This window comes from Silene latifolia, chromosome 10 (genome assembly GCF_048544455.1).
Source record: "Silene latifolia isolate original U9 population chromosome 10, ASM4854445v1, whole genome shotgun sequence".
Taxonomy (NCBI): Eukaryota; Viridiplantae; Streptophyta; class Magnoliopsida; order Caryophyllales; family Caryophyllaceae; genus Silene; species Silene latifolia.
This window is the reverse complement of record NC_133535.1, coordinates 124,740,652-124,764,159: the sequence shown is the minus strand read 5'-3', so window position 1 is coordinate 124,764,159 and position 23,508 is coordinate 124,740,652.

The window sequence follows — 23,508 nt, the reverse complement described above, 5'->3', positions numbered from 1 at the left end:
ATCCATATCGCTTTCTTAGCTGCTTCCGAAGCGGCATAGTACTCGGATTCAGTGGTATAATCTGCTACAACACTCTGTTTGGAACTCTTCCAGCTGACCGCAACACCATTAAGAGTGAAGACAAACCCGGACTGAGATTTTGAATCATCTCGATCCGTTTGGAAGCTAGCATCTGCGTAACCGATTGCGCATAGCTTAGTATCGCTTCCATAAGTCAATACCCTATCCTTAGTCCTCCGTAGGTACTTGAGGATATTTTTAATAGCTATCCAGTGTGTTTCACCTGGATTCGTTTGGTACCGACTCATCATACTCAATGCATATGCCACGTCTGGACGTGTGCATATCATGGCATACATGATTGATCCTATTGCAGATGCATTAGGAACACGACTCATGCGCTCAATCCCTTCAGGCATCGTGGGTGACTGAGACTTGCTCAACTCCATCCCAGACGTCATTGGAAGGTTCCCCTTCTTGGAGTTGGTCATGCTGAACTTCTCAAGAATCTTATCCAAATAAGACTCCTGACTATGTGATAACGTCCGTCGTGATCTATCTCGGTAGATACAGATTCCCAAAATGCGTTGTGCCTCACCCAGATCTTTCATCTGGAAATGGTTCTTCAACCATTCTTTAACCGAAGATAGGAGAGGAATGTCATTCCCAATCAGGAGTATGTCATCGACATACAATATCAAGAATACAATCTTGCTCCCACTCGACTTGATATATAAGCATGGTTCTTCGACCGATCGATTGAAACCATACTCTTTTATCACCTGGTCGAAACGATGATTCCAACTCCGAGAAGCTTGCTTAAGTACATAAATGGAGCGCTTAAGCTTGCTTACTTTCTTAGGATGTTCAGGATCTATGAAACCTTCGGGTTGCACCATGTACAACTCTTCCTCCAAATAACCGTTTAAGAAGACGGTTTTCACATCCATTTGCCAAATTTCATAATCATGAAAAGCGGCAATCGCTAAGATTATCTGAATGGAACGTAGCATGACTACAGGTGCAAAAATCTCATCATAATGCAATCCGTGCACTTGAGTGAAACCTTTTGCCACTAGTCGTGCCTTATAGGTATATGGTTGCGCGTCTACAGAACGCTTTATTTTGTAAAGCCATTTGCACTGTAGAGATTTTACCTTATTAGGTAAATCAACTAGATCCCATACGTCATTCTCATACATGGAGTCCATCTCGGATTGCATGGCTTCGAGCCATAGCTTTGAGTCGGAACAGGCCATAGCACCTTTATAGGTAGTGGGTTCATTACTCTCTAGGAGTAAAACGTCATTCTCCTCGACCATACCAATGTATCTGTCCGGAGGATGAGAGACTCTACCCGACCTCCTAGGTTCCTCAGGAATATTAACCGTATCATCAGTTGGAGGAACAACTTCCTCCATCTGTTCCTCGGTTGTTGGTTCTGGAATCTCCGACAACTCGAAGGTTCTATTACTCGTCTTGTTCTCGAGAAATTCTTTCTCTAAGAACGTCGCACTAGCCGCAACAAAAACTCGATGTTCGGTAGGTGAATAGAAGTAATGACCAAATGTTCCTTTTGGATAACCTATAAAGTATGTCTTGACCGATCGCGGGCCGAGCTTATCCTCGTGTCTCCACTTGACATAAGCCTCGCAGCCCCAAACCCGAATAAAGGACAAGTTAGGGACCGTTCCCTTCTACATTTCATATGGAGTCTTGTCGACAGCTTTAGTCGGACTTCGGTTAAGTATAAGAGCAGCTGACAAAAGAGCAAAACCCCATAATGAATCAGGCACTACCGTGTTACTCATCATGGATCGAACCATATCAATTAAGGTTCGATTTCTCCGTTCGGACACACCATTTAATTGAGGTGTTCCAGGTGGAATTAACTGTAAAACGATTCCACAGTCTTTAAGGTGTTGATCAAACTCATTTGAAAGATATTCGCCACCCCGATCTGAACGGAGTGCTTTAACCTTTCTACCCAGTTGGTTCTGTACCCTGTTCTGGTATTCCTTGAATTTTTCAAAGGACTCACTTTTATGCTTCATTAAGTAGACATATCCGTATCTACTCAAATCGTCCGTGAAAGTGATAAAATATCTACAGCCATCTCTAGCGGTAATTGTCATAGGTCCACAAATTTCAGTATGTATGAGTCCTAATAGGTCACTAGCGCGCATTCCAACACCTTTGAAGGAAATTCGAGTCATTTTGCCAATGAGACATGATTCACACGTGCCATATGTAGAAAAATCGAATGCGGGAATAGTCCCATTATCGACGAGTTTCTTTACACGTTTCTCATTTATGTGTCCCATTCGACAATGCTATAGATAGGTTTGATCTTTGTCACCAACCTTTAATTTCTTATTATTCATGTGTAATACTTCCGTGGTTTGATCTAAGATGTAAATTCCATTCATGGAAACTGCTTTGCCATAAACCATTTCATTGAAAGAGAAAATACAGCTATTATCCTTTATTGAAAATGCAAAACCGTCTTTAGCAAGTACGGAAACAGAAATAATGTTCTTAGACAAACTGGGTACATAGTAACAGTTATTTAAAAATAACTCAAAACCATTAGGGAGTTGGATTACATATGTTCCCTTCGAGACAGCAGCAACTCGTGATCCATTTCCGACTCGCAGGTCCACATCACCTTTTTCGAGAGGTATGATGTTCTTTAGGCCCTGCAAATGATTACACAGATGAGAACCACAACCAATATCAAGTACCCAAGTTCCGAAACTTGCATGGTTAATCTCTATCATATGAATATAAGATGACATACCAACATGAACGACGCGGCCTGCTTTGATGTCCTCACGGTAGATGGGACAGTTCCTCCTCCAATGTCCAGTCTTGTGACAATGGTGGCACTCAATGTCACCGCCCTTGCTCTTTGCCTTGCCCTATGAGCCACTAGTCTCACCGGGCCCACTCTTACCGTTTCCTGGCTTTTTAAACTTTGGCTTACCTACAACTAGGTCTCCATGAGCCTTGCCCTTACCTTTACACTTGTTGGAAATCGTGAGAACATCCTGCTTCATGCTCCCACTCAATTTCATATACTTCTCGGTCCGTACGAGAAGGGAGTGTAGCTCATGAGGACTCTTTTTCAAGTCATTCATGTAGTAGTTCGCCCTGAAAAGAGCAAAACCATCGTGAAGAGAATGAAGCATTCGGTCTATGACAATGCTCTCACTGATTTTACAATCAAGTGCCTCCAGCTTCTCGACATTCTCAATCATGTGAAGAATGTGTGGGCTAACCGGTTGGCCCTTCTGGAGTTTCGCATCAAAGAAGCGACAGGTATGCTCATAAGTAACGATTCTCGGCGCCTTTGAGAACTCGTTAGTGAGCGTGGTGAAAATCTTGTTTGCACCCTGAGCAATGAAGCGTCTCTGCAAATTGGTTTCCATTGCAAAGATGAGTACGTTCTTTATCGCACCCGCTTCCATAACGAAGTCACTATAAGCGAGTGACTCGTTGACTCCTGCATTGGGGCCTGGGTTTACCGGTATTGGCTCAGTTAAGTACCTGAGCTTACCGTCATCAATGGCAAGCATTCCGTAGTCTTCCCTCCCGATCCGCAAAGTTGGACCCGTCGTTTTTCGACGTGTGAACCGATTCATTTGGTCCATGAATATTTTCACCAGGACTCGCGTCCAAGTGTGGCACTAGGCATTTGGATTGCGTTATTTCGGACATTTTTTTGTAACAGTAAAAAAAAAACGTGTTCTACACTGCGAAAAGAAGAATAAATAATAAGCATGTGCATCGATTTTAATTTAAGTCTAATGAACTAGTGTCATAACGCGAAGACTCAAAACATTTATACAATTGACCTTCCTCAAGAATTATATAAATGATCCCAAGACTCAATTTATCTGTAAATTGATAAGCTAACCTTTTAGCTAATTCTACCGTTCGAATTCTTGGTCGATAAATTTCTGTAAATTCTATCTTTAGTCCATCATAATCACGAGAAACTCTTCGGACTATAATGTTGAGATAAACTAAGTCAACACAAACTACTTACCCAACGTAGAAGGGGTCATATTATGCCTACTGACGAATAAGGGATTCATAGTTGTTTGCCCTTATAAAGACTAATCTCAATTTCTGTTTTAGAGGAAGATCCCATCAACTTTATTTTAATTCATTTTAAGTGAACTAATATCTAGCATGTGAGAATGAATAAACTAAGGTGATGGCTTAAAAATATGCGACATCTGTATGTCCATGAAAACTAACATACAATCTATATGAGTCAATTTTCATGCATTTTAGTAGTAGGTGGTTTGGTTTTAGGCGGAATATGATGCATAAACTATCATGTGAATGAAAAGCAATAGGAATGAAAAACGTAAAAACAAAAATAAAGTCCTAGTGTGGCCTATCCTATCAAAATGAACATTAAATACAAGTTTGGAATCCATCCTTGGACCCGAGAAGCTTGTCTCGATGTTCCATCTTGATCCATGTAGCGGGAGTGAGCTCCAATCTCCATCTTTAGTCTTCTTTGAAAATTACAGTAAATAAATTTACATAATAAACCTATTTATTACATTCTAATTTCAAAACCCAAAAACTAAAAAAAATAAAGGAGATTCGAGATCTCATAATTACATAAAAAACCATGTTTCCTTCATTACGAAAACATAATTTGACTAAGGCCACACTAAGTATTACGAATTACAACCGATTGCAAAAAAAATACGTAAATAAATTCATTCAACGAAAATAAAAGCATCAACTAAGAAAAATTAAACATGCAAGACATAATTCTTTAATTATGTAGATTAATTTTATCCAAACCACCTATTTAAATTATCAAATTAAGTGACAATTCATCAATTAATCACATTAATTTCAATCTTAATTCATATTAAACTTGTAATATGAATTTAATCCATCAATATTTTAAACTGCTTTAAAATAATTAGGTATCTTTTAATTATGAACCGCTTCACTATAATTAATTGGCCAAAAACAAAAAAAAAATTCTTTAACAATTATCTCGGTAAAAACCGAAACAACCCATAAAAAAACTTTTCTCTCGGTTTTTCAGCAAAAACGAAAGGAAAAATAAATTTTTTTATTTCTGCCTAACGTGAACAGTAACAGTAACAAATTTTTTTTTTCTCGGCAAAACAGCAAAGCAAAAAAAAAAACAGCCCGTTACTTTCTTTTAAACTCGGTTTTTACCTTTAAAAACCGAAACACATCAAATTTTTTTTTTTTTTTTTTATGAACTGCTCACAGTGAACAGTAACCGAACAGAAAAAAAAATTTCAACGGCTAAAAATTAAAACAGCCGTCCCAATATTTTTAAAATCGGCATTATGCCCTAAATGTTAAAAACATAAAGATGAAGGAAAATCGTTTATAGTTGCTATTAGAACACGATTAGCATATGAATGAATGCGTGATTAACCGTATATGCTAAAAACTATATAGCAAAAACGAATTTTATATCATCAATGTAACGCCCCGTAATTTCGGACCGTTAATATATTTCGGTAATAATTTATTAATCAAATAAAATTTGATATTTAAGTATTTAAAGTAAAAATAATTCAAAGAAATATAATTTTATTATATTTTGAAGAAAAGTATTTATTTTGATAGTTTCGAAATGTTTAAAAATAGTTTAAACCGTGTAAAAACTTTTTATTTCGAAATAAGGGCGTATCGGGGGAAAATGACAATTCTTTTGAACATTGGGTAAACGAATTTGGAAATGGGTCGTATGAGTATTCAATTTTCTTGTAATCTCGTGTTTAAAAACTTTGGTCTTGTCGGAATTTGCATTTGACTTACGGTTTTAATTATTATCGAAACGAGTCAAAACCGACTCGAAAAATCCCGACTCAAACCCGACTCCCTCCTTTCCTTTCTCTCTTTCCCGCGGACCAAACCCCCTTCCCCTTTCTTTTTTTTTCTGATTTTCTTATGTTCATCATCATCTTTCCCAAAAACCAAAAGAAAACACCATTTTTACATAATTCCAAGCTAAAATCGTCACATCTCCCTCATTTCTACTCGGATTTTCACGAAATTTACATTTCCGGAATCCTCTCGTCGAGATATACAACCTTGTATGTTTTAATTTCAGTTTTCTTGAAGTTGTTTTAAGACGAATTTTCGGTAATTTCGGTATTTATGTACTTATTATGGTGTTTTTATTGTTTAATTAGGTGAAGAATTGGAGGACGAGTTTGGGGACTCGTATATTGTCGAGGATAGCGGCTAGTGCTTATTAGGGTTTGGTTTTTAAGGTGCTAATTGCTCTTTTTCTAGCTTAAGGTAACATATTTCGAGTTACTCGACGAAAGATCGTCACATGCTTTGTTGTTTTTGTATGTTTTGTGATTTTTGTTTGAGTAATAATTTTCACATGATTAAATTTGATGCATGCATGTTTAATCCATGTATTTTTGTTAGTTTTAGTTAACAAGTTAGTATTGGGAACGATTAATTATGTTTCAGACGGTCTTATAATGAATAAAAATGGAAAACAAGGAGGAGTAAGGGGGGCGGCAGCGGGCCCGGCAGCAGCCCGGCAGGCCCACGGCTGGCCCATGGCTGGCCCGGGTCGGCCCGTTGCTTGTTTCGCGGTTTTCCATGCATTGTTCGTCATTTTAGGTTCATTAATGAGATAATTAGAATAAGTAATGTATGGGTAAACTTTTGAATTAAATCAAATTAGTAATAAAAATTATGTTAAAGGTAAAAATTATATTTATTTTGGTAGTTGCACATGTTAGTATAGGTTAGAAAATGAAATTGTAAAGATTAGGCTCAGAATGAATTATATAGCGATAATTGTAATGTTTTGTTGATTGTGCCGAAAACTGAGCCTTAGTCCCTTTGACTAATGCGATGTCAGTTAATTGAGTGATTGGTCAGCCGCAATTTAACCCGTACCTGTCGCAGGGCTGGGGTTGCGGGTAAAAATTCGGTTGGATGAAATTTTGAATGAATTAGATAATCGGCCTTTTTCTTGTTTTAGGCCATTCATTATATTTTTATCTCACATGTGTAATTAGTTGATTTAAGTAGCTTCTTATATTGTAGAAACGGCCCTAGATTCCCCGAAGCCTTTAATATGGTTAATATTGTTAGAATTGGAAATTGGTATTGAGGATTCTGTTGGTTTATCTGCTGAATAGACATTTATATAGCCTTTCACATGATAGAATGTTAGCATTTAGGTTGGTAAGTTGGACTTTTTGTCCTCTTATGGTTAAGTGAGTGTCTTACTTGTCTTGTGTGGTGTGGGCTAAAGTATTCAAGCTGGGACTAGCTGGGACTAGGTCCTAGGTGAGTATTTCGGCCTTCATCATAGATAGGTCTTTATAGTCTCTGACGAGTATATGTTCACTGCTTAATAGCCTTTGTGTTCCTGACTAGTGGATTTATATCCAAGTTGGGGCATGACCTCGTTACTTATTTTGATAGTAAGTTGTCAGCTTAAGTACTAGCCAACCCTTTGGTGGACTCCTTAGGGTACTCACTTTGTTTTAGAAAAATTGTGGGTCTTGGGTGCGGTGGTGTGTATCCGCATGTCTAGGTCTGCGCAGATTTTAGGCTAGGGTTGTGTTGTGTCTTGGCCATGTTTTATTAATATTAACCGCTGAGCCAAGATACCGGTTCGATTACCTTCCCTACCTCGTGGTATAGACTCGAGTTACAAAGTGACTATTGACCGTACTAAGAACTTATGCCTGTCTTTGATATATTGCCCTTTCTTGTATGGTGACTTTATGAATTGTAATAGGTGAGATGTAAGCTGGTTACAATTGATAAAGTTTGATTATCGCTTGTTATATGTTTCACATGATAGTCTAGTTTGGTCAGTTTAGGGCTCGTATGTTAGAATACTTGATAATTGATTTATTTATCATGTTGTTTACATGTTTCATTACATGTTACATTATATATGACGATTCGTGGCTGGGAGGACTCGAAGTTACTCCCCACTGAATTGTGGCTTTCGTGTTTGTATAAAATGCGATTGACAGGTTGTTGATGCTTTGTTGGGGTCACAGACGAGCTAGTGAGCATAAGGAACCTTGGACCTAGTTTTGGCTATTCTTATAGTAAACCTTTTAACCTTTGGTTTTGTATATTATTTGAAGGGACATATGTCTCCCTTTTCTATTTTTGGTTTGTATCATTCTATTTTCTTATTTAGCTTTGGCATGTAAAGTAGTTCGTTAGCATTGCAGGTTTTGGCACCCGCCTCTTGGGAATGTTGGAAATGTTGTGATTGGTTTAGAAAATTTTTTGAAATTACAGGTTTTTGGCTAGTTGAACCAATTACAAACATATCCTACCAGTTTTTCTGTAGAATTTACGTAATTAATTAAGGCTAGATTTAAGGGTGTCACAGTTGGTATCAGAGCTTGTTGCTCCCGACGCACGTTTGTGCACCCCACTTAAAAATCACTTGACCTCTAAATAATAAACTTGAGAGAAGGGTAGGATGGGTAGAATTAGGATTTTGTGTGGTAGTCTGTTTGTGATTGCTAATTGTTAGGTACTAATTAATTTTCTTCTTTGTAAGATGGCTCCGCCAAGAAGGGACATCGATGATGCTATCTTATTAGTTCTTACTCAAATTCTCCAAAATCAACAAAATCAACAGAATCAACAAGCTCCTCCTCCTCCTCCGCCTGCTGAGGGTACTCCAGGCACCTATACTTGGGTGGCTAATCAATTGACCCGAATCAACACTCCCACTTATGGTGGAGAGATTGATCCAGCTGCTCTTACAGGGTGGTTTCGGGAGTTGGAGAAAAGCTTTACATTGTATGATGTCAAGGAGGAACATAAAGTGAAGCTAGCCTCTCACTTCCTAGTACGTGAAGCAGATCGATGGTGGTTCATGACTGGGCCTACCATTTCAGCTGAACCAGGATTTGACTGGGTACGTTTCAAGGAGTTAGTGGAGGCCCGTTTCTATCCGCAAGAGCTGAAGCAGCAGAAGTTGAAAGGATTCATGGAGTTGAAGTAAGGAAGCCTTCCAGTTCAGGCCTTCACCGATAAATTCAACGAGTTGGCTCATTATGCAACTAGATTGGTGAAGGATGACAATGAAAAAGCTTTCTTTTATCTTGAAAAGCTCTCCCCTAAGATCAAAAGCATGGTCCGTCGGGATTCCACTAGCTTTGTTTCAATTTATAATGATGCTTTATGGGCCGAGAATTCATTGAAAGACATTGAAAATGAAGCTCGTGCAACCAGTTCTAATCTTGGCAAGAGGCCTTTATATCCATCTTCTAGGCCCTTTACTCCTTCATCTAGGTTCATCTCTTCTCCCTCTGACTCAAACAAGAGGAGATTTGTTTCTAATGTGCAAGCTAACCGGGGTGGTCAATCTTCAGCGGTTAATGATAATAAAGGTACTAGAGACCGACTGTGCTATAACTGCAAGAAACCAGCACACCCTGGTAAATGCTTTGTTGATCCTATCATATGTTTTTCTTGTAACAAACCGGGCCACAAGGCCAATGTTTGCCCGGAGAGGAAGGTGACGGCTCCTACTGCTCCTATCGCCCCAGTGAGGCCAGTGAGGCCAGTGAGGCCGAAGGGTCGGATCTTTGTCATGAGCCGAGCAGAAGCTGAGGCACACCCTGATATCATTACTGGTACATTTTCTATTTTTGATGTTCCTTGTTTGGTACTATTTGATACGGGTGCCTCTTTATCTTTTATTTCAATAAAACTCTCCAATAAATTATCACTTGAATCATCACAAGAAGAAAGTACATCTATATCTTTACCCTCTGGGGATGTCTTTTCCTGTTCTAAAATCTATCCGGAAGTTCCTATTTCTATTATGGGATCTATATTTCCAGCAAATCTTTTCCAATTTCCACTTGAAGAATTTGATGTAATTTTGGGCATGGATTGGTTACATACTTATCATGCTCGATTTGAATGTCGAGATCAGAAAATAATTCTTACAAGCCCTTCAGGTCACCGTGTGTCTTATCAAATGGTTAAAAAACAAACTTGTACTAAATTAATTTCTGCTATGAAGTTTGTTAATGCGATGAAAAAGGGTCATCAAGCCTTTTTGTGTATGGTGACTACTTCTGATTCTTCCTCTCTGCCTCTTAAAGAGAACATTCCTGTAGTATGTGAATTTCCCGATGTTTTTCCTGATGAGCTACCGGGAATTCCTCCTGAAAGAGAAGTTGAATTTGCTATTGATCTTATTCCTGGTACCGGCCCTATTGCTAAAGCTCCTTATAGGTCGGCACCGTCAAAATCGAAATGAAAGAGCTGAAGACTCAGCTGGATGATTTGATTGCCAAAGGTTTTATCCAACCTAGCTCTTCACCTTGGGGTGCTCCTGTTCTCTTTGTAAGAAAGAAGGATGGATCTATGCGATTATGCATAGATTATCGTGAACTTAACCGAGTTACTATCAAGAATAAATATCCTCTTCCTAGAATTGATGATCTTTTCGATCAACTCCGAGGTGCTTCTACTTTTTCTAAAATTGATCTTCGTTCGGGCTATCATCAAATTCCAGTCCGAGAAGCTGACATTCCTAGAACTGCCTTCAGTACGAGATATGGTCATTTCGAGTTTACGGTGATGCCATTCGGTTTGACCAATGCTCCAGCAGTATTCATGGATCAGATGAACCGTACTTTCAGAGAACACCTTGACAAATGCGTTGTAGTGTTCATTGATGACATCTTGATCTATTCTAAATCTGAAGAAGAACATGTCCAACACCTTCGTGTTATTTTAGAGATTTTGCGCCGTGAAAAATGGTATGCTAAATTCTCTAAATGTGAATTCTAGTTATCTAAAGTGACTTTCCTTGGGCACGTCATTTCAAAAGAGGGTGTTATGGTAGATCCTGCCAAAATTGAAGCCGTTGTTGATTGGAAAAGTCCAACCAATGTTTCTGAAATCCGTAGTTTCCTTGGCTTGGCGGGTTACTATCGACGATTTGTGAAGGATTTTTCAAAGATTGCTAGGCCGATGACTCGATTCTTTGAAGAAAGAGTCTAAGTTTGTGTGGTCGAAGAGTGTGAAAATGCCTTCCGGGGAATTGAAAAAGAGGTTGACTACCGCTCCGGTGTTGACCTTACCTGAAGAAGGAGTGGACTTTGATGTTTACTGTGATGCTTCTAAGCATGGTTTAGGTTGTGTCTTGATGCAAAAAGGGAAAGTCATTGCTTATGCCTCTCGACAGCTTAGAGTTCATGAAGTTAACTACCCGACTCATGATCTTGAATTACCTGCGGTGGTGCATGCTTTGAAGATTTGGAGACACTACCTCATTGGAGTCCATTGCAACATCTACACCGACCACAAAAGCCTGAAATATCTCTTTACCCAAAAAGATCTGAACATGAGACAAAGAAGATGGTTAGAATTGGTGAATGACTATGATGCCGATCTAATTTATCACGAAGGAAAAGCTAATGTGGTGGCTGATGCTCTTAGCAGAAAATCCTGTCATTCTTTGAATTCTTTTCGGGAATTACCTCCTGAACTTGCTTTAGAACTTCAAAAATTAGGAGTAAGCCTTGTAAAAAGGGGCTCTCATCATCTTGATGCCATGTCAGCTGAACCTGACTTCCACCGTGAGATCCGTACTTGCCTTCCTAATGATCCTACTTTCAAATCCATTCGAGCTAAAATTCAACTTGGGCAAGCTAAGGATTGTAAGATTGATGATGATGGGTATCTTCGTTATCATGGAAGAATCTATGTTCCGAGTGCAGCTGATTTGAGAAAAAGAATTCTTGAAGAAGCACACCTTTCTCCTTACTCCATTCATCCGGGAGGTACCAAAATGTACAAAGATTTGAGATTACAATTCTGGTGGCCTAGGATGAAAATTGAAGTTATGGAGTATGTCAGTAAATGCCTCACCTGCCAGAAAGTAAAGATAGAACATCAAAAGCCCGGGGGTTTGCTTCAACCCTTGGATGTTCCTCTTTGGAAATGGGAGTCTATATCCATGGATTTTGTGATGGCTTTACCCAGGACTTCCACTGGGAAGAATGCTGTTTGGGTGGTTGTGGACCGATTGACTAAATGTGCTCGGTTTATTCCCATCAAAGAGACTTGGAGATTAGAAGTTCTAGCTGGTGCCTATGTGAATGAAGTAGTGCGCTATCATGGGGTTCCTAAAGATATAGTTTCAGATCGAGACCCTCGATTTTGTTCTCGTTTCTGGACTGCATTACAAGAGGCCTTGGGTAGTAAACTATTAATGAGCACTGCTTTTCACGCCGCCACTGATGGTCAAACTGAGAGAACAATTCAAACTTTAGAGGATCTTCTTCGTGCCTGTGCTTTAGATTTCCAAACTTCTTGGGAGAAATGTTTACCTCTGGTTGAGTTCTCTTATAACAACAGCTATCAAGCCTCCATTAAAATGGCACCATATGAAGCTCTGTATGGTAGAAAATGCCGTACTCCAGTCTGTTGGGATCAAACCCAAAATGTTCCAATGTTAGGACCTGATTTGGTGACCGAGTCCATTGAACAAGTTAAGATCATTCGGGAGCGGATGAAGGCCGCTCAGGACCGTAAAAAATCATATGCTGATGTCCGTCGTCGACCACTTTCCTTTGAGGTTGATGATCAAGTATTCCTTAAAGTGTCACCTATGAAAGGGGTGAAACGGTTTTGCGTTAAAGGGAAGCTGAGCCCTAAATATATTAAACCGTTCCTGGTGATTGAAAAGATTGGTCCAGTTGCTTACCGTTTAGAATTGCCCCCAAATCTGAGCAAGGTTCATAATGTCTTCCATGTTTCTCAGTTGAGGAAGTACATTGGTGACCCTAGCCATATCATCCAAGAAGAGATTCTTGAATTGGAGCCTAACTTGGTGGTTGAAGAAAGGCCAATTCGGATTCTTGAAAAAGTCAATAAGCAACTTAGGAGCAAAGTTGTACCTTTAGTCCGTGTTCTTTGGCGTTGTGGAAATGTCGAAGAAGAGACTTGGGAGACTGAAGCTTCTATGTTAGCTAAATATCCTGAATTATTCTCGTAAGGTATTCCTTTTCTTACTCTTTTTCCGCGTTACTAAGCCGTATTTAATCATAATTAGTAAAGATATTATTCTTATTATAGAATTTTAAACTAAAAGTTTGAAAATGCTTTTATGATTTTCAATGGTTTTAACATTAGTGAATGTTAAATCTCGTTGTTGGTGACGTCCCAATAATGGGTTTTCTCATTTATTGGTGTAGAAATATTTTTATATCTTGATATGAATATGGATGTTCTTGTCTGATCAACGAGAGTATCACCGTTTCATTGAAAAGATACCTATATTTTCTTATAACTATATTATTAAGATGATGTATACTATGATTTCTCCTTCTAAGTTTCGAGGACGAAACTTTTTAAAAGAAGGGGTGATTGTAACGCCCCGTAATTTCGGACCGTTAATATATTTCGGTAATAATTTATTAATCAAATAAAATTTGATATTTAAGTATTTAAAGTAAAAATAATTCAAAGAAATATAATTTTATTATATTTTGAAGAAAAGTATTTATTTTGATAGTTTCGAAATGTTTAAAAATAGTTTAAACCGTGTAAAAACTTTTTATTTCGAAATAAGGGCGTATCGGGGGGAAAATGACAATTCTTTTGAACATTGGGTAAACGAATTTGGAAATGGGTCGTATGAGTATTCAATTTTCTTGTAATCTCGTGTTTAAAAACTTTGGTCTTGTCGGAATTTGCATTTGACTTACGGTTTTAATTATTATCGAAACGAGTCAAAACCGACTCGAAAAATCCCGACTCAAACCCGACTCCCTCCTTTCCTTTCTCTCTTTCCCGCGGACCAAACCCCCTTCCCCTTTCTTTTTTTTTTTTTCTGATTTTCTTATGTTCATCATCATCTTTCCCAAAAACCAAAAGAAAACACCATTTTTACATAATTCCAAGCTAAAATCGTCACATCTCCCTCATTTCTACTCGGATTTTCACGAAATTTACATTTCCGGAATCCTCTCGTCGAGATCTACAACCTTGTATGTTTTAATTTCAGTTTTCTTGAAGTTGTTTTAAGACGAATTTTTGGTAATTTCGGTATTTATGTACTTATTATGGTGTTTTTATTGTTTAATTAGGTGAAGAATTGGAGGACGAGTTTGGGGACTCGTATATTGTCGAGGATAGCGGCTAGTGCTTGTTAGGGTTTGGTTTTTAAGGTGCTAATTGCTCTTTTTCTAGCTTAAGGTAACATATTTCGAGTTACTCGACGAAAGATCGTCACATGCTTTGTTGTTTTTGTATGTTTTGTGATTTTTGTTTGAGTAATAATTTTCACATGATTAAATTTGATGCATGCATGTTTAATCCATGTATTTTTGTTAGTTTTAGTTAACAAGTTAGTATTGGGAACGATTAATTATGTTTCAGACGGTCTTATAATGAATAAAAATGGAAAACAAGGAGGAGTAAGGGGGGCGGCGAATGAGCCCCGGAAGAGCAGCCCGGCAGGCCCACGGCTGGCCCATGGCTGGCCGGGGTCGGCCCGTTGCTTGTTTCGCGGTTTTCCATGCATTGTTCGTCATTTTAGGTTCATTAATGAGATAATTAGAATAAGTAATGTATGGGTAAACTTTTGAATTAAATCAAATTAGTAATAAAAATTATGTTAAAGGTAAAAATTATATTTATTTTGGTAGTTGCACATGTTAGTATAGGTTAGAAAATGAAATTGTAAAGATTAGGCTCAGAATGAATTATATAGCGATAATTGTAATGTTTTGTTGATTGTCTTAAAAACCGAGCCTTAGTCCCTTTGATCGATGCGATGTCGATTAATTGAGTGATTGGTCACCGCAATTTAACCCGCACTGCCGCAGGTCTGGGGTTGCGGGTAAAAATTCGGTTGGATGAAATTTTGAATGAATTAGATAATCGGCCTTTTTCTTGTTTTAGGCCATTCATTATATTTTTATCTCACATGTGTAATTAGTTGATTTAAGTAGCTTCTTATATTGTAGAAACGGCCCTAGATTCCCCGAAGCCTTTAATATGGTTAATATTGTTAGAATTGGAAATTGGTATTTTGGATTCGTTGGTTTATCTCATTTGAATAGACATTTATATAGCCTTTCACATGATAGAATGTTAGCATTTAGGTTGGTAAGTTGGACTTTTTGTCCTCTTATGGTTAAGTGAGTGTCTTACTTGTCTTGTGTGGTGTGGGCTAAAGTATTCCAGCTGGGACTAGCTGGGACTAGGTCCTAGGTGAGTATTTCGGCCTTCATCATAGATAGGTCTTTATAGTCTCTGACGAGTATATGTTCACTGCTTAATAGCCTTTGTGTTCCTGACTAGTGGATTTATATCCAAGTTGGGGCATGACCTCGTTACTTATTTTGATAGTAAGTGGTCAGCTTAAGTACTAGCCAACCCTTTGGTGGACTCCTTAGGGTACTCACTTTGTTTTAGAAAAATTGTGGGTCTTGGGTGCGGTGGTGTGTATCCGCATGTCTAGGTCTGCGCAGATTTTAGGCTAGGGTTGTGTTGTGTCTTGGCCATGTTTTATTAATATTAACCGCTGAGCCAAGATACCGGTTCGATTACCTTCCCTACCTCGTGGTATAGACTCGAGTTACAAAGTGACTATTGACCGTACTAAGAACTTATGCCTGTCTTTGATATATTGCCCTTTCTTGTATGGTGACTTTATGAATTGTAATAGGTGAGATGTAAGCTGGTTACAATTGATAAAGTTTGGATTACTGCTTGTTATATGTTTCACATGATAGTCTAGTTTGGTCAGTTTAGGGCTCGTATGTTAGAATACTTGATAATTGATTTATTTATCATGTTGTTTACATGTTTCATTACATGTTACATTATATATGACGATTCGTGGCTGGGAGGACTCGAATTTACTCCCCACTGAATTGTGGCTTTCGTGTTTGTATAAAATGCGATTGACAGGTTGTTGATGCTTTGTTGCGGTCACAGACGAGCTAGTGAGCATAAGGAACCTTGGACCTAGTTTTGGCTATTCTTATAGTAAACCTTTTAACCTTTGGTTTTGTATATTATTTGAAGGGACATATGTCTCCCTTTTCTATTTTTGGTTTGTATCATTCTATTTTCTTATTTAGCGATGGCATGTAAAGTAGTTCGTTAGCATTGCAGGTTTTGGCACCCGCCTCTTGGGAATGTTGGAAATGTTGTGATTGGATTAGAAAAATTTTTGAAATTACAGGTTTTTGGCTAGTTGAACCAATTACAAACATATCCTACCAGTTTTTCTGTAGAATTTACGTAATTAATTAAGGCTAGATTTAAGGGTGTCACAATCAACATGACGATTCCATTTACAATTTAATTTAATCCGAATTAAATCAAAACATCTACAAATTCATTTTATTATCATCTTAACTGATTAAAACAACAATATGTATGAATCAAATGGAAATCAAAACAACAAAAACCAACAAAAAACAGAAAAAATAAACGGCAAAAAAAAAAATTTTCACTCGGCAACTTTTTTTTTCAGCCGCACTTTTTTTTTTCTTATTTTCGAAACCCTAATGTTGTTAACATCCAATTTTTATGAGAATCATCAAAATAAATTCATGGCCTTGGCTCTTGTTCCGGGTGTAATTCCAGAGCAGTTATATGTTACCACCCGTGCTTGTAGAATGACGTCCTTAGTTGAATCCTCCTTGCGGTCTCCTGAAACGATGAACAAACTGAGGGCTCGGCTGTGTGCCGAGCGAACTCACTCCGACGCTCAAGTCAGTAACTTAGAGAGGTAAGTTGTTGTTACTTAGCAAAGTGCGTATTGTAGAGAGATAAGGAAGATATTACCAGATGAATAGTGATTCTTAGGTTAAATTGTGGATCCTTTCCTCAATGATAGTTGAGGAGTATTTATAGACTTTCACCTTTTGTCACGTAGTGGCCAAGTGGCCAAGTGGCTAGCAGGTGGAAAGACTGAGCTACCCTCGGCCGAGGGACCCATGGCAGGCCGGCGGGCCCTGTTGACTCACCGCCGAGGGGTCTTGGATATGAGTTCGCGGATGTGTGCCCCGGCGGACAAGGTGTCCTAGCCGAGGCACAAGAGGCAGGCCGACAGGCTGCGTCGGTTAGGCTGTTTAAGCCGTTGACTTGCTGCGGATATCTTTGACCTTGCTCAATGTGTTGACTTGGTCAGAGGGTGCAGAATATGCCCCATCAATTTGCCCCCAGCGTAGTCTATGCCGTGGTATGGGCTCCGATGTATGCTGAGCGTATATTCTGCGCCAGCGGAAATCTTCTGCCCCGGCTCCTTCTTCCTCGGCGTGGCTCTGCTTAGGCCGTACCATATCCCCCCTCCACATGGATGTGTAATGGACGTCCGATGTGGAAAAAGGCAATGACGCTGGCTGAGACCAAGGTAGGGAGTGCCGGTTGTTTCTGATTGACCCCTGGCCGGTGCTTTCTGGCTTGGTTGATCACGTGGCCCGGCGGAGAACAGATACTTAGGAATTTGTCGAGGAAGATGAATAGGCAGAGATATGAAAGGGCGTGTTGAAGACGCTTGGTTACTGTTGCATTGATTGACACTCAACTGTTGCGACGATTGACATCCCGTGGTTGCATGCTTGACATGTGTCTGTTTGTTGATTGGCTGATGTCTCATGGGCTGTGCCCTGATTGGTCCCTCTTCATGGGCTTTCCTCTATAAATAGGGTACTTAGTCCCTGAAATTGGCCACCAATTTCATTTCCTCAAAAATTTCCTTCTTTCTAGCCCTTGTGACGAAACCTCTCTCTAGCTTTCAGAATTATTACTCCGGCGTGGCAGTTTTCTTCAAGGTAAACAAATAAATTCTCTTTTTAACTCGTAAGTTTTGTTGTAACATGTCTTCTGCTGGTGCTGGACCTAGTGAGCCTGCGCCGGGGGGTTCCCCGTCGCGTCTTGATGAGGAGGAGATACTAAACGCCATCCCGATAAGGTTTGGGGGCCCTAGGTCTCAGTCTCCTGAAGCCGATCCAAAAGCTCCGGAGGGTGGGGAGGGTGATGACCGTGAGGAAGGGATTCCTTCTGGTGAGGAGAGACCGCCTATCCTGGGCCACGGCGAGGCGTGCGAGACTGGTCCTGACCGTGCCTGGACCAATAAATTCGCCAGTTGTTCTGGTGGAACTCTTTTCGAGGGTCATTTCTACTTCGGTGAGGGGTACAAAATCGTTATCCCTGGGAAGGGTCAAGCGGTCTGTTGCCCTCCTCCGGGGCATATCGGCGTATATATCAGGCATCTGGAGTATGGCCTCCGGTTTCCTTTGAATAAATACGTCGCAGCCATCGTCAAAGCTATGAACGTTGCCGTGGCTCAGCTGCATCCGTTGGCTGTTAGGACGATAGTTGGCTTCGTGTGGCTCTGTCTTTTCAAGGGGGAGGTACCTACGGTTAATTTATTCCGCCGGCTTCATCATCTTCGGGCATCGACCCCCGGTAAGGTGGGGTGGTACAGCGTGCAGATGGAGCCGGGCGTCCTCTCCGTTGATAAGCTTTCTTCTTGCAAGAATTTGGAAGGGGCGGTGGGTGTATGTCAAAGTGCCGGATGACTATCCGTTGCCCCGGTCCTTCCGGCACCAAGTCAACTTACGGTGCGAGAGTAAAAGGGAGCGTGAAAAATGGGTCTCCCAGAGTAAGCACAAGATGGATGCCAGCAGAGTTACTCTTAGTCGACGAGGAGCGGGCGATGCGATTGTTTGATCCGAGAAGGGATGGGTGCCCCCGACTCAGATTATTCTTCAGGATGAGCTGCTTTGCCGCGTCGGCCTCATACCGGCCCTCAACCAGGGTGAGTAGGGTCGGTGTGAGGCCCATCTTTGCCTATTACGCTCTTGTTTTTAGAGCTTTGTTTTACTTCTTTTATGTAATTCTTATGCGGTTTCTTGCAGACCGGTTTGGCCAGGATCTGTCTGAGGAGACCTTGAAGAGGTTGGGGCTTGATAAGGACGGGAACGTTGTTGAGCAGCACCCTCAGGCTGACACGCGTGATCGTAGAGTGGCTCCCAACGAATTGATGGACAAGCAGCTGAAGGCGCTGGACCAGGCGGCGGCTCAAGCTCGGGTTCTCGGGGGTGTGCCGAAGAGAACGTCAAAGGCGAGGTCCAGGTCCGCGACGCTGTCGATCCCAGCTCCCTCTTCAACCCCAATGGTCCAGAAGGAGCATGTGGAGGTCACCGATGTCTCCGAGAAGATGGTAACCGTTGCGAAGGGCCCTCCTTCTCCCAAGAAAAGAAAAGAGCTATTCCCGGCTTCTGCCGCTGCCGGGGAAAAGACTGGTTCACCCGGTCCTCCAACTAAGAGGGTCCAGACTGGTACGGACCTAACCTGTGGTTCAGACTTAGCTGGTTCATTATGCATTCCCGATGACAGACTCTCTGATGTGTCGATGAATGTTGACGTGGATGCGCTGTGTAAATTTTTTGTAGATCCGCCGTCGGCAGCCGCCGCTCTTACTGAGCGGCAGATAGAGAAACAGCCTGAGGGGGCGGATGATAGGAATGTCACCGTTGACTCCGCACTCCAGAAGGTTCCCCCCACCGAGCTTGTGGCGGAGGGTACAAAGATATCCGAGAGGCTGGCGAAGTAGACTCGACTGGCCGGCTCCTACATTATGGAGCAAGAACAGGCCATGGCCCAGGCTAGGCCACTGATCCAACGGCTCAAGCTTGATCTCTCCGCTGCAAAGGGAGAAGCCGGGAAGGCTAAGCTGGATCTCCTTGCTGCCAAGAAGCGTGTGGAGGAAGCTGAGAAGTTGCTAGGGGCCGAGAGGGCCAAAGTTGAGGATGCTGATGCCGCCACTGCCAAGATGATGGAGGAGCGGGACAGGTATAAGGGCGCTTATGACGCCGTGGTTGCCAAGAGGGAAGAGTGGAAGGATCTGTTCCATAACCAGGCGGAGGCGCTTAGGGATACGCAGGCTACCCTTGCTCAAAAGGAGAAGGATATTGAAATGCTTCAAGATGATCTTCTCCCTAAAATGTGCGCCCAATTCCGGGACCAGGCCGAGGAGGCGACCAGGGAGCCGATCAAAAAGCTTGTCCCCGACGGTTCCTTCCCGTGGGATAAATTTGACCAGCTTCTGGATGAGATGGCTGATGCTGCGGAGGCAGCGACTGCGGAGAAGGCGGAGGCGGCGAAGGCGGCTCAGATAGCTGAGGCCAAAGCGGCCTATGATGCAAAGGTGAAGGAGGCTGAGAGGTTAAAGGCACTTGAAAACGTCGAGCCTTCCTCTGAGCCGGCCACCGAAGATGTTGCTGCTACTGATGGAGGGCAGCAACAGGCATAGGGAGACGGGCGGTCGTCACCAGACTCACCCGGCGTCTCGGATAGCTTTAGCTGTTCGGGGGCCAACTATTGAGCCTTTCCTCCCTGCCATTTTTGGCGCTTCACATGATATGTTTGTAATCTTTTGCTTTTCTTTCCCTTGTTTTGTTGTAAAACTCTTGGTAGGTTGTGTTTAGGCTTATCCCTATAGGGACGGCCGTCGTCTGTATTCTTTTCGCTTGTAACCTGTTATCATTAATGAAAGCTAGCTTATTTTGCCTTCGGCTTGGCCGAGGTCTTTTCTTGTCTTCTTGCGTTATTAATTGAGCGCTTTTTCATTTTTGCCTTTGGCTCAGCCGAGGCAGCTAGAATGCGTATCTCAACTGCGTTTAACGTCTTCTTCTTGAACATGTTAGCCTATCGACCGTTATGTCCCCTGCCAGGCCTTCGGTTGGCTGAGGCGACTAGGGGTTACGCCGCGACAGCAGGAGTTGGCGTATCGATCGTTGTGTCCCCTGCCAGGCCTTCGGTTAGCCGAGGCGACTAGGGGTTACGACGCGACAGCATGAGTTGGCGTATCGATCGTTGTGTCCCCTGCCAGGCCTTCGCTTGGCCGAGGCGACTAGGGGTTACGACGCGACAGCATGTGTTGGCGTATCGATCGTTGTGTCCCCTGCCAGGCCTTCGGCTGGCCGAGGCGACTAGGGGTTACGACGCGACAGCATGTGTTGGCGTATCGATCGTTGTGTCCCCTGCCAGGCCTTCGGTTGGCCGAGTCGACTAGGGGTTACGACGCGACAGCATGAGTTGGCGTATCGATCGTTGTGTCCCCTGCCAGGCCTTCGCTTGGCCGAGGCGACTAGGGGTTACGACGCGACAGCATGTGTTGGCGTATCGATCGTTGTGTCCCCTGCCAGGCCTTCGGTTGGCCGAGGCGACTAGGGGTTACAACGCGACAGCATGTGTTGGCGTATCGATCGTTGTGTCCCCTGCCAGGCCTTCGGTTGGCCGAGGCGACTAGGGGTTACGACGCGACAGCATGAGTTGGCGTATCGATCGTTGTGTCCCCTGCCAGGCCTTCGGTTGGCCGAGGCGACTAGGGGTTACGACGCGACAGCATGTGTACCTCTTGGGGTGACTTCCGTGGTGTCTACTTCTTGATGGCGACTATGGGGAAAATGAACACTGATGGAAAACTTGGATGGTTCTTCATTAGATAAAAACATGCGTCAGGGTGCCCACAGTTGTCTTTGGGCACCTCCGCCGCTACACAAAGTATTTCCTGAGATTGTCAGTGTTCCAATGGCTCATCAAAGGCGCACCCTCCATGTCTGTCAGCCGGTATGTACCCGGCCTCATTTCTTCAACCACTTTGTAGGGACCTTCCCAGTTAGCCGTCAGTTTGCATCCATGAGGTCGCCTTCCTGTTGTAAGGATGGGCTTTTCCCCCTGTCTGACTTCTTTGCCACTTTGAGGGACTGCATGTTCCACCCTCTGGCGGATATCTGGGTGTTGACCACCTCGTCTTTCTCGTCCTTGGAGACAAGCTTATGCGCTTCCCCCCGGTCCGAGACATACATCAGTGTCAGGGCCCGTATGGACATCACCGCGTCGGCCTCGCTCAGAGTGACCCGGCCGATAAGAACGTTGTAGGCGGACGAGCCGTCTGTGGGGAGCGATGACTCCCTCGTAGTCCTTCTTCCCAATAGTCATATCGGGGATGTTGGAAGCGGGGACCGCTGTTTTGGGCACAAAGTTGATGGCCTGATACAGCTCGTTCAGGTGCCGTTTGTGCCCATGAGCGGACCCACCGTTCTCGTTGCCCCCGATGACAACATGGATCACTCCTCTCCGTTCAAAGACGGATTTCTTATTTGAACCGCCTCGTCTTTTGGCCTTTGGCAACATACTTGCCGAGGCTCCCCTTCCGGATTAGCTCTTCAATGGCATTCTTCGATGCGGCGAGTTGTCGATAAGGTGACCGGTGTGGCGTGGTACTCACAAGATCTTGGCTCGTGTCACCGTCTCCCTTCGGCTTGGGAGGCCTTTTCCCATTTTCGGCCCTCGCCCTTGCTCGGGGCGAAGACCTCGGCGGCGAGATACAACCAGGGGGTGTGATCACGGCACCGCCTGCGGCGGTTCGTCCCGAACTCCACCGGCGTCCGCCGAGTTTCGCTTCTGGTGGACTGTCGGACCATGACCTATTATCGTCACGGCGTCTTTCATCCGGTTGTCCTCCGGCGGCTTTTTCTTTCGAGTGCTCGGCCTCATTTGGGGCCTGTCCGTGTTTTGTGGTAGTCCTCCACCTTAATGGCTTGATCGGCCATCTTCCTGGCGGAGTCTAATCTTTGGCCGCCGCACTTGATGAGCTCATTCTTTAGGTCTCCTCTCGGGAGACCTTACATCAGTGCGAAGGCTGCTAGTTCGCTGTTCAGCTCACGAATCTGCTGAACCTTGGCGTCGAACCTCTTCACATAACTTCGGAGAGATTCGCCTCCTTCTGTCGATAGTCGGGAGGTCCGAGGTCTCCACGGCCCTCCTCTTGTTGCGGGAATACTTTGGGCTAGGCAACGTGTCCTTCTTGGTCGGCGTAACAAATTATACCGACCCGTCGGGTAGCCCCTTGTACCAACTTTGTGCCATCCCATGCAGTGTCGTTGGGAAGATTCGGCACCAAACTTCATCGGGTTGCTCCCATACTGACATGTGAGACTCGTAAGCCTCGACGTGGTCAGTTGGGTCGCCTTCTCCTTTGTATGCTATAGGTGGCAACTCGACTTAGTCGGCACCGGGGTATCTAGGACGAGGCGGCGAGGGGGTGTCTGACCACGTGCCGAACGACACGCGGCGATCGGCTCCTCACGTCCCTAGTCCGGCTCCTCTCCCCGCGGCGGGATGGGCTTCTTCTCCGACTCTGGTGAGTCGGGCTTCTTCTCCGACTCTGGCGAGTCGGACTTCTTTCACTCCTCTCGGGGGTGCCTCGTCGCGCTGCGGCGACGCTGTCCTCCCTCGAGTGCGGGAAGGACAAAGGTCTACCACTAGCGCTCTGGGCTCCCCCGGCGTCTTGACAGGGCCGGCTTCTTCCATTGCTCCATTCAAGTTTCTTGGAGTCACATTTTGGGCCCTGGGCTCCTGGACAGGTTCCGCCGCTCTTGTCGGTGTGACAGTGTGAGCCGGCGTACTAGCAATTATGTC